Here is a 15778-nt window from a genome sequence, read left to right as displayed (position 1 = left end):
ATATTTTCAAACTTTTTGATTTTCATGAATTATCAACAACTGCCTGAGTACTTCCCTTTGCAGAGCTCATTGGACCTGCCTATATATAAATCAGAAAAATTCCAATAAAGTCTGCCTCATGGGCTAGAGTTATAATGTTGTATTTTGGGTTTACTTAATATCCATGAAAATGAAAAATACCTCCGAACTACCTTTGCTGGAAAATGTTACTTTTGAGTTGAGCCTACAGATCTCAGTAAGAATCATTTATATGGCTCTATTTATGTATATAACCTATTATTATGTTTTCTTTTTCTTTTTTGACTCAACAACCACCAGAATTCATGACTTGTCAGGAAATGTTATGCAATTTTCCCTTTAGCATAATATGATAAAACTTTATCGCTTCATGGCTGTCCTGTACACTGTCAGGATTGCAACTACCTTCAGCCCATTGGATGGGTAATGGCAAGACTGCCTTAACCCATAATTATTATCACAGTACAGGCCTGCTTTTAATGCAAAACCAAAATAATATGAAAATCAAAAGAAAAAATGACTTTAAAGAAACAGTATGAGCTATCACTCCAGTTTTTCAGGAAATTCAGTATTTGGCCAGCTTTAAATGTATTCCCAGTGCTTATTCTTGTTTTTCTTTCATATCATCAGAACAACAGCTGACAAATTTCAATTCAGAATTCATTCAGAATAGAAACAGATGTAGTGTCTCAGATGATACCTTAATAAAAACGTAGAGGAAAGGTCAATAGTATATTCCCAAATTTCACTTCCCTGCCTAGACATTCTGAACGTTGAATTTAAAAAACAGTTTTACAATTCTGTTATATGAAAAAGTCACAATTTTTATTCAAACTGGAAGAAGAATAACAAGCTTGACTCCTAATATCACTGTGCCTTTTCATATTCTCCAATGTGCAATCATCATCATCGCCAATATTCATTAAGCATCTAGTGTGCACAGAAAATTGTCCCAGGCATTTGCATCATCTACTATTTATGGAACTCAAGCTCTTTAAAAAGTTTTAGAGACAAGTTACACACCAGGGGTTAGCAGTTTTAATATTTGGGGCATTTGTGAAAGCTACTTTACCAGGATTCCAGGTAGAGGAAGCAGGGAAAAGTTTCTGGAAGTTGCCATCATTATTAAGTCATGGGAAAAGTCTTAGGTTTAATTTACATGCCTGAGTAGAGAAAAATGGAAAAGATAAATAAGAGCCACATGATTTCATTTTCATAATTATACAGACTTCTTTGAATGCTAATTGTTCCATACCTACAAAATATTTAATAAATACACAAAATTCTACAAAGACACATGCTATCTTGAATCTGAACAAGTGTATAAATGGTAGAGAAAATTTCACTTTAGAGAGTCTCTGATTCAGAGCAGCTTCCCTTTTTTCTGAATGAGAGACATATGAAAAAGACACCATAAAGAAGCATTAGAGAAGCAGCTTGAGCCATTGGAAAGAGTATGGGCCTGGGGGTCAGGGCACCTGGGTCTCATCCTGATTCTGTGGCTTTCCTGTTGTGTGATTCTGGGCAACTCTTCTGTGCTTCAGTTTCCTCATCTGTAAAATGGTCATTAAATACTTGCTTTCCAAGTTAGATTGTGAGCCCAGGTGGAACAGGGACTAAGTCCAACCTGACTATCTTGTATCTACCCCTGTGCTTAGTACAGTGCTTAACACATAGTAAAAGCACTTAAGAAATATCACAATTATCACCATTATGCCAACATGCAACTGGAGGTGGAATTTACATATGGCTGTGCATGTAACTGAAAAAGGCAAAAGTGGGACGCAGAGTTCCAACAGCACTATGCACACAGAGCCTGTCCCTCTGCATGCAGCAAGTGCTCAATAAATATGAATGAATGAATGCTAATACATTTGTTGTGAGTCTCTTCAGTTTTTGCTTTTGCTTCTTTGTTTCATGACAACATCTGCTCAAATATGGTACTTCATTCTTAATTCCAATATACCATACTGGCCTAAGAGAGTTCCCTGGGAGAGATCCAAGACTTTTGGTTCATTGTGCAGATGGGTATTTGCCAATGTAAGTAATATGATTTGTATCTCTAGGCTTAGACTTAGATTTACATCATATAATTCAAATCTAGCATCTATTTTTTCTTGAGGGCTTGGAGAACAAGGGTTAAGAAATATGCACTGAGAAAGGAAGAAAGGGACACAATTTTCTAACATACTCAGCAGGGAGTCTTCAGTCAGAATTGATGAGGATGGGTAAAATAGTGCATTCACCAGCATTGAAAATAGGATTACTACTACTCACATTCACTGGATGTGACTTGTCAGCAGACAGAATGACAAGAGGATAATCCACTTCTGTGGGATAAGCCAGAATGGATAACTAAAAGCTAATGGGATAGAGAAAGCACTTTTTGAGGTCACAGATAAATGCAACCTCAGATAAAGCTGAAGGCTGAAAAACAGTTTTGATAGGCAGACCTGATACCTGATACTGATGTGAATTGTTTATGGTAAATTTGATTAGATTAGGCTATGTCTAGGCACCTGTATCTGGAAAATGAATAGCCCCATCAACTTTGAAATAAAACTGCACAAACTTTATGATACATCCACCTTTGCATCAAACAAAAACTCCTTACCATTGTTGGCTTTAAAGCACTGAATAACCTTGCCCGTTTTTTTACCTTGCCTCTGATTTCCTACTAAAACTCAGCCTCCACCCTTTGCTCCCCTCTAACACCAATAAACTCATCTATCTCACCACTATCCCCTCACTCACATCCTGCCTCTGGTTTGGAACTCCTTGCCCTTCATATCCAACCAATGATCACTCTCCCCAAATTTGAAGCCTTATTACAAGCACATCTCACCCAAGATGTCTTCCCTGACTAACCCCTCCTTTCCTCTTCTCTCTCTCCCTTCTGCTTCACCCTGACCTGTTCCCTTTATTCATCCCCACCTCCATCCTCACAGCACTTATGTACAGATCTATAATTTATTTATATTAATGTCCATCTCCTCTTCTAGACTGTAAGCTCACTTTGAGTAGGGAATGTGTCTATTGTGATATGGTACTCTCCCAGTCACTTAGTATAGTGCTCTGAACACATTAAGTGCTCAATAAATCCTACTGAATTGAAAAACCAGACCCAATTCCCCAGCAGTAGTGTAACTGGCAGGAACAAAGGTAAGTGTGATAGTCCAACCCTAGCCACTAGCCCTCTAATCAAGTACTGTGAACAGTTTCTCAGTTCTAGAGCCTTTGTGACTGGACTGAGGTTTCATTTTTGTTGGCTGGGGAGGTTACAGATTTTAAAATTTTCTCTGATTTGTTTTCCCTATAGACATATGAAAGCAGCAAGTCGACTGTGTCCAAGGGTAGATGTGTGTGTGTGTGTGTGTGTGTGTGTGTGTGTGTGTATGTGTCTCCGGAGGAGGTTTGGGGCAGGTGTGGGATATGAGATTGATGGGATCAATGTGGTCATGATACAGGTGACTATTATTATTCATATTAAAAACTTATTTTAAAAAATACATCACAAATTAAAACAAAAATTAATTTTTTTTTAAAGCTATAACACACAAATGTCTTCAGGCACAGATATAAATTTGGGTGTTTATGCTTAGAGACTCCAGATGTCCAGGAATAATGTATTCACTTAGTTCCTGAACCCTTTATATACTATTCTTAAACTTCCTTTATATATAAAAGATCTTCCTGCCACAGACTGGAATAATTTCCATGGTCTCCATAGTCTACATAGTCTACATGGTCTACATATGTTAGAATAAATGAGAGAGTGTTATCCAACCAATCTCTTAATAGTCCTTAAATTTATAGACTTCTTGCTTGATAAGTTTGTGTATGCAATTCAGAGGAAAATGAGGGATTATGTGGAATACTTGCTATATCTGTCCTATAAAGTTTTATGCTGTTAGCTATGTACATGACAATTTCTTATCAATATCTGCCTTTTTCTTTTTGATGCTGGCCATCCCACATTTAGTAAAAAATAACCAAAGAGGCTCTGACAGGCAGACATGGGAGGATCAAATGCAAGGACGAAGGAGGAAGAAAGAGGCAAAGATGGGTCAGATTTAGGATTGATCCTTTTGCATCCTATAGATTTCACAAATCATGACAGAGGTTGCAAACAAGATAGAGGTGAAGATATTGCCAAGAGATCTGTCACAAGCAAGAGTGCTGAGAATCAAGTTGAAGACTCTGTAAAAGATTCTTTATGTGCAGTAGAATAAGTACATTAAACCTATCCATTTCCCTGAATGCATATATATATATATATCTGTCCTGTGATTTTGAAGATGACATTTCTAATAATGATGCTCTGTCTAGGTGGGAGAATAGAAGGAAGTTACCAATGTGTACATATAAAAACTATCCTTTTGTTGTGAGCCGTGGTTCTTACTTTCAAAGCCTGTACCTGTATTGAAAGTACTTCTCTAACTCTTCTTTCTCACATAGTGACATTCTATTTCTGATTTTTGCCTGATGGGCTGATATGCCTCCAGCAGTATTTTATCAGGAGTCCACAATCTCATTCCCCATGCTTGACATGATACTTGCTGATTCTAAAGCATTGCTTCTGGTCTTGCCACTTTAAAATAAATAACCTGCATATTGCAACAGAATATGCAACAGAAAGTCATACAGTGAATTAGCATTTACATTCTCTTTTAACTTTATAACAACGTCCACTGGGAAAATCACTGAAGAGATCCTTGATTCTGGTTTTGAACTGGTGAAGTTGAAAGTAATTTTGATATAGAATACCATGTTTCTTCATAAGAGTTCAATAAGGGGGCTAATAAGGAAACCTAATGCACAATAATTTACATGCACTTACACAACGGTTATATATTAAGTTATAGTTCCCTCTCAGTCTCTTTTGCAAGTTCCTCTGACATGGGGTTTCTCTGAGGCCCTCCTTCTGTCAGTGGGCGGGATGGGGGGATGATCCTTCAAGGCTTAGTTTTGGATGTCCTTTTTCTCTATCTATATCTATTCCATTGGAGAACTCATTGTGTTCCCAAGACTTCAACTACCTCTCTATAAGAAACAGTGTCCACTTTCTCTCCTCTGGAGTCTCATATTTACTCCTGCTTTCTGGTGTTGACATCTCCAACTCAACGTATCCAAAACAGTACCCCTCATCTTCCAACACAAACCTTCCAGTGGAAAGGACTTTGATTATTGAGATATCAGGCTTCACCTTAGTCTTTTCAATACTCACTTATTCGTACTCTATGACACTTTGATTTTCATTCTCCTGAACATTGGAGTGAAATAATATATCTTGCAGTAATATTGCAATATGTATTTACTCTCCTTCTAATTTCCTAAATATTTTTAAATTGTGCTCTAGAGAATTCAATGCCACTTTTGATCTTTCTCAAAACATTAAGATAAGGAGTTCTGTCTTGATCTGGTAGAAAAAAACACACCATGATTTTGAGGAGATCCAAGTTCCAGACCCAGTTCTGCCACTGACCTACTGTGTGATCTTTGGCAAGTCAAGTAGCTTCTCTTGCATCCATTCCCTTATCTGCAAAATGGGTATGAAATAGACTGTGAGCTCACTATGGAGCAGACTATGTTTAATTCCATATCTATCAAACATCACAGTGTTTAGCATGAAGTAATCCTTTATTTTTTATTATGAATAAGAAGCAGTAGAATTGCTAGGAAAGGATAGGCCATACTGTCTTCATTTTCATAGGAAATAATGTAGACTACTGTTATAAAACCTAGGCAAGATCCTTCCCACATTTTAACTTAATTTTGTCAGCAGCCAAAAGCATTCTCAGTAATTACTTTATTTATACATGTATCCATGATAGACTGGGGTTATATTTTAGAAAATGTGTTTATGATTTTATTATGGAATGTGACTTATTTTATATATTAGGATCTGTTAAATAATTTATGGATAAATAATATGAAATTTCTTTATGTAATATAAACTGAAACATTAAACATCACTGAATTACTGATCCTCTCAGGACCTCACCTGGAGAGTTTCCAGTACTCTACCAGGCTCTGCTATGGGAGGGAGAGTCAGGCAGAGGCCTGTCCATTCCATTCTTAGCTTGGGCAGTGGCTAGCAAGTGGTAGCCAATATGTTACAAGTCAAAGCTACCTGTGATAGGTAGCAGTGTCATGGGAGTGAGTCGAGGGTGGAGAATCAAGTTTACTGCATGGAAGAAGGCAGTGGTAAACCACTTCTGTATTTTCACCCAGAAAACTCCATGTATACACTACTAGAACAATTGCAAATGGAGAGTGGGGTGTTCTGGGGGAGCTGTGTCCATAGAATCTCTATGGGTCAGAAATGACTCAAGAGCATAAGACAAGAATTATTGTTCAATCTTCAGTAAAGTAATTGGAAGCATAACATCAGATCGATAGCTTAACATCTGAATGAGAAGTAATAACATGATTAGGGGTCTTTACAGGTGGTGGTAAAAGTGGAAATTTCTTCCGCTGACTGTGGTAGTGGACTTTCTATTTTAGGGAAGAATTTGTCCAATTTAGGTTGAATGGAAGCTTTCTTCACTTCTTCATAAAGTACGTCCTACCAGGCTCAATCTTCTTGAACATTTCAATGCTACTTTGAGCTCCTCTATTATAGCATATTTTATAGATTCATCCATTTTCCATAAAATTGATATAAAATATTCTATTCTCAAATTGGGAAGTGCAGTGGTGTATTGCACTGTTAAAATTGCATAAGGTCCTCATTGGACACTCCTCCTCTCAATAAGAGGATAATTAAGTTATTAGATGCCTCCATAGTTTAATTAATTCTTAGGTTAAATGTTGTTTTAAAAAATCTGATAAATTGTGGGCAGATATTCTTCCAAGATTTATTGGTTGTTGACTTAACTGCATTTCTGAGGGGAAGAAAGGAGGAAGAGATTTACTTATGTTAGAGTATTTGGGTTGAGAACTAAGTAAAGAGTGTGTGAGCCCTTAGGCATGGCTAGCTTCAGGCAGTAAATGATTGTGTTAGAGTGCAAGGCCAGAAAGAAGAGTCTTGTGGTGTGGCAGGCCACAGGCCCAATGCAGGTGAGGCAGTCACAATGGGACCTGAGAGATAGGATTGGTGGAGTAGCCTTTTAGGATTGGTAGAGTAGCCTCTTAGGATTGGTGGAGTAACCTCTCTCAAGGATGGTAGAGGCTTTCCCCTCAAGAAGGTGGTGGAGGAAAGGGCTATGTGTCCTTCTTCGATGGAGGTGGGAGTATTGTCTGCCAGCTGGATGGAAGTCATGAAATATATGATGGAAGTCAGTGTCTTAGAGCCAGGCTAATTTGGAACATTAGGTTGAGGGCAGTGGTCACAGATGATCTCCTTCTTGCCAAATCCAACAGCCTCTACTCCACTTTATCCGCCTCGACCTCTCACTGCCATAGACACTGTTGACCAACCCTTCCTCTTGGAAAATGTCCAACCTCAGCTTGACTGACACTGTCTTCTCCTGCTTCTCTTCTATCTCTCTGACCACTCATTCTCAAGACTCCTCCTCTGCCTCCCACCCTCTAACTCTGTATGTCCCTTAAGGTTCAGTTCTGGGTCCCCTTCCATTCTCCCACTACACCCACTCTCTTGGAGAACTCATTCCCTCACTCACATGGTTTCAACTACCACCTCCATGTTGATGAATCCCAAATCTACATCTCCATCCCTGACCTCTCTCCCTCCCAACATTTTCACAATCTTTCTGTGTTCAAGACATCTCTACTTGTATGTCCCACGGACACCTTCAACTTAACATGTTCAAAACAGAACTCCTTATCTTTCCACCCAAATCCTGTCCTTCCCCTAAATTACCCATCACTGTAGACAGTACCACCATCCTTCCTGTCTCACAAACCCTATATGTCACTAAATCGCATCAGTTCAACTTCACAACATTAAAATACATGCTTTCCTCCCCATCTAAATTGCTACCATCTAAATCTAAGCACTTATCCTATCTCTCTTTGATTATTATACTGGCCTCCTTGCTGACCTTTCTGCCTCCTGTCTCTCCCCACTCCAGTTCATACTTACTCTGCTGCCCAGACCATTTTTCTACAAACATTCAGTCCATGTTTCCCCCTGCTTCAAGAAACTCCAGTGGTTTCCCATCCAACTCTGCATCAAAGAAAAACTCCTTAACATTGGCTTTAAAGCACTCAATCACCTTGACCCCTCTTACCTCACCTCACCACTTTCCTACTACCACTCAGCCCGTACAATTCACTCCTCTCATGCTAATAAGTTCACATTATCTCAATCATATATCTCTCCTGTGACCTTTTGCCCACTGGCCTGGAACGCCCTCCCTCTTCATACCTGACGGACAATTACTCTCCCCATCCTCAAAACCTTTTAAAGGCACATCTCCTCCAAGACGTCTTCCCTGACTAAGCCCTAATTTTCTCTTTTCCCAATCCCTTCAGTGTCACTCCTGTGCATGGATTTACTTCCTTTATTCAGTCCTCCTTCAGTCCCACAGCACATATATAATTTATTTATTTATACTAATGTCTGTCTCCCCCTCTAGACTGTAACATGTCTACCAACTCTGTCAAATGTATTCCAAGTAACTCTCCAATGAACTTCCACCAGAGAGCAAAACATAGTGTGGTCATATGTAAAGAAAGGGAGGGGGCCGAACATATTTTCCTCAGGATGGACAAACACCTGAAACTAACCTTGCATTTAGAATGCATCTCTGCAGTTGCTGTATCATGAGGTAATGTTAACCTTTTTTTGTTGTTTTTTTTTTCTGTTTGTGCACATGTAATATATATGTCCTCTAAGTTTGAAGTTAGCAATGGGGAGCTTTTATCTGTGTCTGCATGTGTGGCTTATAATACTGACATGACTGATAATCCCTTCTGGTTTGTAGGTGTGCTAATATAGACATATTTTGTAATATTGCATTGGTTTCCACATTTCCTGTCACTGTTTTATTTTCTTACTCTTGTACCACAGTCTTCCTGAAGTTTTTGCTCCACAACAATTCCCTTATTTCTTTGTCACATAAGCAACCAATGCTTCATCTCATCCCTTGGCTAAATTTTCTGTTTGAAATGTTTTCTCTTTCCCACTATCCTACGATTATGCACAAAGGCCTAGACCCCTCCACAAGGAATTTTAGAATAAGTTATTGAGTTTGTGGAATTTGATTAGCATCCTAACAAAGAGGTGATATCACTGGAAAATTCATTTTAAATCATGGCAGGATTAGCTGAATTTTTTGTTTTGAAAAATAAATAGAATTATAGATATATACATGTCATTAATATAAATAAATAGAATTATAAATATGTACATATATACACAGGTGCTGTGGTGGGAGGGGGAGTAGAGCAAAGGGAGTGAGTCGGGGCAATGCTGGGGGTGGGGAGCAGAGGGGAGCATTGACTCTTTACGGGTCAAGCACTGAGGTGAAATCATACTTATTTAAGCTTATGGATTACTTCCCTTTTTTTAACTTAGAGTGATAATACGAGATTGTAACCTCAATTTAGTAAGTCAGAGTCCTATTAGAAATGTTGAGAGGTTAAAAATGAATATGGCAATTAAAACTCTGTGTTCATTTGCCCTCTCTTGTTTTTCCACCGATATTTAACAAGCTTTATAATAGACAAGTTGATGTTTATTTTCAGGTCAACTCAAATTAATGATGTGTAAATAGGGCCATTCATAGATCTGCAAATTAAAATCAAATCAAATATTTTAATATTCCCAGTTATTTCTAAATGACTAGAAGTTACTTGCTGTTTCTAGATAATTAATGGCAAATATTAACATTTTGCAGAAGGATTGCTAAATAATAGATGTTAAATATAAAAGAGTGCTCGGTTATGATTATGATTATCATTTTGTCTCAGACTGTGAGCCCCAAGTGGGACAGGGAAGGAACCTGGCCTGATTATTTTATACTTACCCCAGCACTTCAGAGAGTGATTGGTCCATAGTAAGTGCTTAACGAATAATCTGATTATTATTGTAATTTCACATATTCCAGCATGATCAATCTGCTAATCTTGATTCCACCTCAGTGCTTGACACATAGAGAGTGCTTTAATTATCATTAGCATTATAATATTATCATCATTATTGTTATCATCATCATCATCATCACTATTACTATATATTATTGTTCATCAAAAAACAACAGCCAACTTTTTTTCCCTTAGATATAAGATTACCTATTAGCAAAAGAGTTATAAATTATATGTGAAGGTGATTACAAGAGTAGTGAAGGTCACTGATATTAGAAACTACAGAATCTAATAGAATCTAATATAAAATCTAACATAAGATATGGATTTTTTTGGTCATTTTTAAAGATGGAATAAGGACTAAATGACTTTGTATGGTACTTTCCAGGACAAACATTCAGTAATGAATTAATGGCACCCTTAATAGCCTTGCTCCTGGTCCAGAGAAGAAAGAGCACTTTTCTGGGCTCAGACCTTGATTCCAGTTTTCCCTGATGGGACTGTGTTCTGAGAAACACCTATTGTATTCTGTGAGGTGGATCAACTCTGTATTGTATTCTGTGAGGTGGGAAGCAGCGTGGCTCAGTGGAAAGAGCCTGGGCTTGGGAGTCAGAGGTCATGGGTTCGAACCCCGACTGTGCCACTTGTCAGCTGCGTGACTGTGGGCTAGTCACTTAACTTCTCTGTGCCTCAGTTATCTCATCTGTAAAATGGGGATTAAGACTGTGAACCTCACGTGGGACAATCTGATTACCCTGTATCTACCCCAGCACTTAGAACAGTGCTCTGCACATAGTAAGCTCTTAACAAATACCAACATTATTATTATCAACTCTGCAGGAATCCTGAGAAATGGTTAGCTAACTTTGGCAGTGAAGACCAAAACAGCTGTAGAGCAACTTCAGCCAGGCCAAGACTCTTTAGCATAGCATTGTCACCATGCTGCAGCTACTTAGTCTGTTTATGGCTTTTGTTCAAAAAGTGAATTGGCATGGGTTTTTCTTTGTGTGGCATACCTACCTAGTAGGATCACTGTGAAAATCACTCTCATAATCTTCAATTCCATCCTGTAAATTCTGCATATCACTTACTTCAGCAGTGTTGGGAATAGAATCAAGAGTTCCATTTTGATATAAAATAGCTAAAAAAACGAAAATTGATGCCACCGACAGGCAAGAGTTCAGTTGCACATACACAGGGAAATATTTAATAATGGTGGTATTTGTTAAGTGCTTACTATGTGCAAAGCACTGTTCGAAGCCCTGGGGGGGATACAAGCTGATCAGGATGTCCCATTTGGGGCTCACAATTTTAATCCCCATTTTACAGCTGAGGTCACTGAGGCCCAAAGAAGTGAAGTGACTTGCCCAAAGTCACATAGCTGGCAAGCGGCAGAGCCGGTATTAGAACCCATGACCTCTGACTCCCAAGTCCGGGGTCTTGCCAACTGAGCCACGCTGCTGTCTTCCTGTTCCATAGACTGTCATCATGTTATACTGCATACTGGCAGCAATTCCTAAAATGTCATTGTGCATAGGAATGCAGCATGGTATACTGGCAAGAACAAAGGCCTGGGAGTCAGAGGATGTGCATTCTAATCCTGGCTCTGCCATATTCCTGCTGTGTGACTTTGGGCAAGTCACTTCACTTCTCTGCTCCTCAGTTGCCTCATCAGTAAAACGGAGATTAAGACTGTGAGCCCCATGTAGGCCAGGGACTGTGTCCAACTTGATTTGCTTGTATCCATCCCAGCACTTGGAACAATACAATCCCACAATTATTATTATTTGCAACATGTATAATCAGTATAACCTAATGTTGTCATGGGAAAGCCTATAAAGACCCCTGAATTTCTAGACTGTCTAGAGGAACCCTTGAATTTTTCACAAACTTTGCCTTCCCCTTCCTGGGTCCTATACTTTTGATTTGGACTGGTCACTCTAAATTTGCAAGCTGTCACTGCTAAGGTGATGTGGCTGTTTACAGTAATAGTAAAAGTGCTAATACTACCATTTATTAAGCACTTACTATGTGCAGGGCACCATTCTAAACTCTGGAGAGAATACACAGGTTCCCACATCATCCCTGCCCCATAGGGGACTAACAATCTCAGCATTAAAGTGGGAGAAGCAATTGGAGACTAGCACATCAGGAGTAATAAAACATTGAAATACAACAGAAATAATTTCACAAAATAGACTCAAAATTGGGATGGGGATAGAGGAATCTGAGCATCTTTGGGAATATCTTTTATCCCAGATCTATGTGTATAGAGCATGCTGGGAGCAGGGACCCTCAGTTGTGGGATGTAGGTGGTGGTTAAATGGTGCTTTTCTCCATTAATCAATTAATGTCATTTATTGAGCACTTATTATGTGCACAGCACTGTACTAAGCATTTGGGAGAGTACAATACAGCAGAATAGCAGACACATTCCTTGCCCTATGAGAGACACATTAATCACAAAAAAACTCTCCATTTGTACACATACAGAGTATAAATCAGATATGCCCTGATTTTGTAGTTGTGTTTAAAAACAGTGCATTTTAGTATGCATGCCTCAGTGCATGTTATGTACATACGCAACCATTTCATCCTGCAGTGTCTGTTCTTACAACAAAATGGCTTGTGTTGTGTCCTGAGGAGACATATAGGACCATCGATTTCAAAGCTAATTTAAACCAGACAAATGTAACTCCATGAGACAGTGGCTGTTTCCCCATGAAGTGCTGCTCCCAGAGCCCTGCTCCCAGGAAACCTTGGGACCATGTGGACCTAAGCATCTGCTCATTGCATCCTGAGTCTTCCTCTCTACCAGCAGCCTCTGCCACCCCCACAATGTGGGACTATGAGTCCCTTGGCTCTACTCCCACACTGCCCTGTGCATATCCAGCATGGTAAACTTAATCCACTGCTGATCAGATGCCAGGCCCACTTTTCCATCAGATGGCTGTTGCTATTCCCACATCACAGTTCCCAGTATTAATATTCTTATTATTGTTGGATGCCACATGGGCTAGTGGAAAAAGTACAAATCTGGGAGTCAGAGGAACTGGGTTCTAATCCTGCCCCTGCCACTTGTCAGCTGTGTGACCTTGGACAAATCACTTAACTTCTCTGTGCCTCAGTTACCTAGTCTGTAAAATGAGGGCTAAAGCTGTGAGCCCTATGTAGGACAGTGACAGTGTCCAACCTTAGTACTCCAGTGTTTAGTACATGAAGTACCAGGCACTTAGTAAATGCTTAACAAATATTATAAATAACAAACATATAACAATAAGTAATAATAATGATAATAGTATTTGTTCAGCAGTTTTCTTACACTGCATACAGTAGTAAGAGCAGAGTAGATGCACCCACCAACCATAAGCAGTTACTGATCATGTCCCATGCCTCTTTCTCCACCAGCTGCCTTTTTACCATGACAGGATCCTTGGTGTCTTCTTCTACCAGACCACCACTCTGCCTCCCCAAGATCCCATGCTGTGCACTATGCCATCGAGAAAACCCAAAACTAGAGGGTCAGGAAAAGGAACTTCCTCATGAGCTCTTCACAAAACCTCGGAAAGACCATGCCGGTTGTTGTCATAATGGTCACTGAGGATGCAACTATGACCGTGAACACTGAGCTATGAGAAGCCTGAAATTCTGCTGCTCAAGCCACAATTCTGTACACGTATTTGTTGTTGGGTTGCCTTAGCTCTCTTCTCTGGTCTGTAAACTTCTCCCTCTGATCTATAAACTCCTTATAGGCAGGAAAATCATCTCCTGGAATGACGAGATCACGTGAAAATCCAGGGAATCATATTCTTGATAAGAAAAATTAGATTTGGAGACCATGGGCAAAATCTCACTCTGTGGTAATAAGTGTGGTAATGATTTTATTCAAAGGAAACACAGCAAAGACTATTATTTTCCCAGAGTAGTACCAACTTTTTAATCTATTTTTTTTCCCCCTTATCTTTCTCCTGGCTATTCTAGGGCCCAAAGTGCCAAAGCTCTCATGTTTCCCAAACTTTATGAAATTAAAAATCTATTTATTTGAAGTATGCCACAGTTAGCAAAACAGAGAATAACCTAAAGCCAAAAATCATTTTTTTTTGTTATTACTGCTGCTTAATCTTCAGTCCCAATGATTTTTCATTCAATAAAATACATCCCAAGGATACTTTAAAAACTACTTTCCATGTTTATTTCTCTGCTTGTTTGCCAGTTTGCCTGTTGTGTAAAGCTGGGAAGAGTTTGAGCCTAGAGATAAATATTTTAAATAAAATAACTGCTAAGTCTATATAATAGTAATGATATTCTATTTACTCAAAAAATTCTTTAGAAGGCATTTAATCTTTAATGGTATTGAACATCTTGTCTCTAATTAAAATTTCTACTGAAATTTAGTCGGGAAATCTCTTGCTTTTGGGAAAGCTTCATTTCGCATAACTTTCTGGACATTTTTATAGCATTTCAGTGAAGTCACAGATAAAAGATTAGTTTAGTGTGTTAAATCTGTATTCATTAATTCTTCTCAATAATTTCAAGTTCATAATTTGTTAATTATTTTGCCTTGATTGGATTTGTAAAACTCTGTCCTTTCAATTATTCATTCAATTGTATTTTATTGAGCACTTACCGTGTGCAATTAAACACCTTTGGGTGTACATGGAGTGATTAGAAAACATAAAATGAAGTAGCAACAAATTAAAAGAGCATTTTTTATCTGAAAAATCCCAGCACGTCATGGAAGTTTGGCTTCTCTGATCAGGAGCCTCAGAAGAGAGATTTCATGACTGAGACGCTGCAAAGAGGAATTGCTTATTCTGTTTGTGTTTTGCACAGTAAGAATCACACTTTCTCTTAATTGTCAATCACGGGGCATGAGGTGCAATGACTGGGTTCTTGGGTCGGGGGGGGCAGCACGTCTGGGAATTAATGCATAGTATCTTCTAAATTCAGGACACGCTTAGTCTGAAATGACAACCACACTGTGTCATCTCCTATCAAGCCCTTGAAAGTCCCCAGCTTCAGTGCCCTCCTTAAATGACATTATCCTCCAGGAGACCTTCCCTGATTAGCCTCTCATCTCCCCACCTTATTCCTCCATGTGTTGTATTCCAGTATTTCCACATCACCTAAGCACACTTGGATATTCCCTTCCTGCCACTATCCCCTTAGAATGTATGTATACATGTTTAAATACTCTTTCTTCCCCCTTTTTTTTTGTTTGTCTTATGCTTTCGAGTCATGTTCAACCCATAGCGACGCCATGGACAGAGCTCTCCCAAAACACCTCACCTTCATCTGCAATCGTACTGGTAGTGTATCCATAGAGTTTTCTTGGTAAAAATACAAAAGAGGTTTACCAATGTCTCCTTCTGCACAGTAAACCTGAGTTTCTCCCGTGGAGCTGTTGCCCAGCAGGGGGATGTTTTGACTTGTCTTCCACTCTCTAGGCACTGCCCAAGTTAGGAAAGGAATGGGTATGTCTCAGCTGACTCTCCCTCCCATAGTCATGACTGGTAATGTACTGGAAACTCTCCAGGTGCGGCCCTGAAAGATATGCTTCCCCCTACATGTAAGTTATTTTAGTGTTGGCCTTCCATAATGTACTTTAGGTTTCTTCAAAGCAGGAATAGTGTCAATTAACTCCACTGAATTTTCATAAGTACTTAGTAGTGAGCTTTGCATTGAGTAAGTACTCAATAACTTTGAACCATGAATTGCTGCATTTTGAGCTATGGTATAATGTTAATCGGGCAAATTCTTTGAGGTG

The 15778-nt window shown here is 39.0% G+C and overlaps 1 long non-coding RNA gene across 1 annotated transcript; it reads right to left on the bottom strand.

Annotated features, from left to right (window-relative positions):
- Positions 1–1049: 1049 nt before the first annotated feature.
- LOC114811114 lies at positions 1050–13551 on the bottom strand. The gene is made up of 3 exons (XR_003758817.2): positions 13372–13551; positions 11032–11152; positions 1050–1181 (listed from the first exon to the last, which is right to left on the bottom strand). It is a non-coding gene; the product is annotated as an uncharacterized LOC114811114 (long non-coding RNA).
- Between the last annotated feature and the right edge of the window lie 2227 nt (positions 13552–15778).

This window comes from Ornithorhynchus anatinus, chromosome 4 (assembly GCF_004115215.2).
Source record: "Ornithorhynchus anatinus isolate Pmale09 chromosome 4, mOrnAna1.pri.v4, whole genome shotgun sequence".
In the NCBI taxonomy this organism is placed as follows: Eukaryota; Metazoa; Chordata; class Mammalia; order Monotremata; family Ornithorhynchidae; genus Ornithorhynchus; species Ornithorhynchus anatinus.
The sequence above is the reverse complement of the archived record's forward strand: the minus strand, read 5'-3'. Positions and strand labels throughout refer to the sequence as shown.